This window comes from Kogia breviceps, chromosome 12 (genome assembly GCF_026419965.1).
Source record: "Kogia breviceps isolate mKogBre1 chromosome 12, mKogBre1 haplotype 1, whole genome shotgun sequence".
NCBI classification, from domain to species: Eukaryota; Metazoa; Chordata; class Mammalia; order Artiodactyla; family Physeteridae; genus Kogia; species Kogia breviceps.
Window position 1 is genome coordinate 81,127,699 of NC_081321.1, and position 3,493 is coordinate 81,131,191.

At 41.3% G+C, this 3,493-nt stretch overlaps 1 non-coding gene across 1 annotated transcript; it reads left to right on the forward strand.

Moving 5' to 3' along the window:
* The first annotated feature begins 221 nt into the window (after positions 1–221).
* LOC131767521 (small nucleolar RNA SNORA18) lies at positions 222–353 on the forward strand. Its single transcript, XR_009338730.1, has one exon. It is a non-coding gene; the product is annotated as a small nucleolar RNA SNORA18 (small nucleolar RNA).
* The last annotated feature ends 3,140 nt before the right edge of the window (positions 354–3,493 follow it).

Below are 3,493 nucleotides of genomic sequence, written 5' to 3' on the forward strand. Positions count from 1 at the left end.
AAAACCCAAAATATATTATGTGTATGGCAGAAGACATAAAGTCGAAAAGCAAGCAAATTATGACAAAATATATTTGCAACTGATACAATAAAATTTTATACTTTATTTTACTTTGTATACATATATATCAGTTTATGTGAATTATTTAAATATAGACAAATATATTAAATAGATATATATTCATACAAAGAACCTATCAATCAGTAAAAAACAACCCTATAGTTGAGGTCTATCCCTATGGGGTTTTTCTTGTAGACTCACATTGTTGGAAATGCCTCACAGAGTAACTGTGTGGTTTTGCTTCACTCACAGAACTATTTGTTAGATCTTTGCGGTATGCGGGCCTCTCACTGCTGTGGCCTCTCCCGCCGCGGAGCACAGGCTCCGGACGCGCAGGCCTGGCGGCCATGGCTCACGGGCCCAGTCGCTCCGCGGCACGTGGGATCCTCCCGGACCAGGGCACGAACCCGTGTCTCCTACATCGGCAGGCGGACTCCCAACCACTGCGCCACCAGGGAAGCCCTATTTGTTAGATCTTTGGAAAGAACTACAAGATCTGCTAAGAGTATGAAAGACCTAGTAGTCAAATTTTTTTACCTTAGGTATTGGCATATCCCACAGTCTATATTATTCTTGGGTGTGATAGCTTTGGAGCGAATATGATTTGAACTCATTAGTTTTAGAGGGTGTCTGAAACTGAAAAGCAGGCAGATCCATCTACTCTGAGCCTATAAGTGGTCCTAAAGTAAATTACATGAAGAAATTAGATCCCCAAGATTCTAGTGGGGAACTGTTTGATGTTATCAATGTGTCCATATTCAAGTGGAGACAAAAGAAGTCCAACTAAAAGAATTATGGGCTAGCTGATAGGACGACTGTGGATTAAGCATAGCTTCTTTTTAAAAGGGCTGTCTTGAAGATAAACCCTGACTCAAACTTTGGAGGAACTAAGGTGACCCTGATGGACAGTGGAGGCGATCACATGTAAAATTCTTTAAATAAAAATTTATTGACTTTAGTTGAGGGATAAATCAAGAGCCTTGGATGAGCATACACATACTACTATATACAAGATAGATAACCAACAAGGACCTACTGTATAGCACAGGGAACTCTACTCAATATTCTTTAATAACCAATATGAGAAAAGAATCTAAAAAAGAATAAAAAGGGAACTCCCTGGCAGTTCAGTGGTTAGGACTCTGCGCTTTCACTGCCAAGGAAGGGCATGGGTTCAATCCCTGATTGGGGAACTGAGATCCCACATGCCATGCAGCATGGTCATTAAATAAATAAATAAATAATAAAAAAGAATAAATAGATGTATATGTATTCAATATAACTGAATCACTTTGCTCTACACCTGAAACTAACACATTGTAAATCAACTATATTCCAATAAAATGAAAATATTTTTTTAAAATTTATTGACTTTAAATAATTTGCCTAATGTTATAAATAATATTTTTAAACGCTTTACACTATAAAAAAAATTGACCATCTAATTAAAAATTACCCAACTGGGGTTTCCCTGGTGGCACAGTGGTTGAGAAGCTGCCTGCCAATGCAGGGGACATGGGTTCAAATCCTGGTCTGGGAAGATCCCACATGCCGCAGAGCAACTAAGCCTGTGCACCACTCCTACTGAGCCTGCACCCTAGAGCCCACAAGCCACAACTACTGAGCCCACGTACCACAACTACTGAAGCCCACGCACCTAGAGCCTGTGCTCCGCGACAGGATAAGCCACTGCAGTGAAAAGCCCGTGCACTGCAACAAAGAGTAGCCCCCGCTCGCCACAACTAGAGAAAGACTGTGAGCAGTGATGAAGCCCCAACGCAGACAAAAATAAAAATAAAATAAATAAATTTTTTTTAAAAATTACCCAACTGAAAATAGGTAGGGCTTCCCAGGTGGCACAGTGGTTTAGAGTCTGCCTGCCAATGCAGCGGACACAGGTTCGTGCCCTGGTCCAGGAGGATCCCACATGCCACAGGGTAACTGGGCCCATGCACCACAACTACTGAGCTTGTGCTCTAGAGCTTGCAAGCCACAACTACTGAAGCCCGCACACCTGGAGCCCATGCTCTGCAACAGAAGAAGCCACTGCAATGAGAAGCCTGCACACCACAATGAAGAGTAGCTCCCGCTCGCCGCAACTAGAGAAAGCCCGCATGTAGCAATGAAGACTCAACGTGGCCAAAAATAAATAAATAAATAAGAAAGAAAGAAAGAAAATAGGTAAAGAATATAAGCATACAACTTGCAGATGACAAGATACAAATGTTCAAAACCACATATGAAATATTGTTCATATGAATAAACTCAGTTAATAAAATAATGAGATATAAAGTTAAGAGTAAGTTAATAAATCAAGTTAATAAGATAACGAGTGTCAATTTTTTAAATAAATTTATTTATTTATTTATTTTTGGCTACATTGGGTCTTTGTTGCTGCGCACGGGCTTTCTCTAGTTGTGGCGAGCGGGGGCTACTCTTCTTTGCAGTGAGCAGGCTTCTCATTGCAGTGGCTTCTCTTGTTGCAAAGCACAGGCTCTAGGCACACGGGCTTCAGTAGTTGTGGTACGCGGGCTCAGTAGTTGTGGTACACAGGCTTAGTTGCTCTGCGGCATGTGGGATCTTCCCGGACCAGGGATCGAACCCGTGTCCCCTGCATTGGCAGGAGGATTGTTAACCACTGAGCCACCAGGGAAGTCCCAAGGCATCAACTTTTGACTATCATTCTAAGTCAGAAACCGTAAAGGGCCTGTGATTTTACCCTACCTGCAAGCTAACAAATTAGCTTACCACAGTATAATATACATTCCGACCACAGAATATAAGGCAACCCCTAAACAAAATAGATGCTCTGATCAGCAAATACATGTATAAAAGCTGTTTGGTGCTTATGTTCCTAATTTTAAGCAACTGGCATACTGGTATATGCATCAGTCTCTTAGAAGTTTGGTTAGTGTGAGTCAATCACCACATAGAAGATCAACTCTGAATGTTAACTGATACAGTGATATTCTTGGACCTGCAAGTCTGGGAACAGAGTCAGGACCCATATTGATTACATCAAGGTACTGTCGACCTGCTGGACAATCAGCCTTTCCCAAAGACATCTATCTCTCTGATCCTTTGCAGGCCTTCATCAAATCAGAACATTTTCAGCTGTTGCTCTTTTGAGATCACTTCCAACCTCTCTCATTATCATAGTCATTTCCAGTTTGTTAGTACTGGTTAAAAAATATCATCCAAACTTGAACACACTACTCCAGACACAATCTGAACAGCACAGAATATATCATCTGCACTGGACCCTATTCTTGTCTGAATGTGCCCTAAATACGAACTGGCTTTTTCACCAGCTGCTATACTTGTAGAATCTTCTCAAGCTTGTATTTAACCCCTCCCAAGTCTTTTTCACATGGGAAAGGAAGATAATAAACGTAGATGAGAGTTTGTGCTGTGGAATCAGACTTCCTAAGTT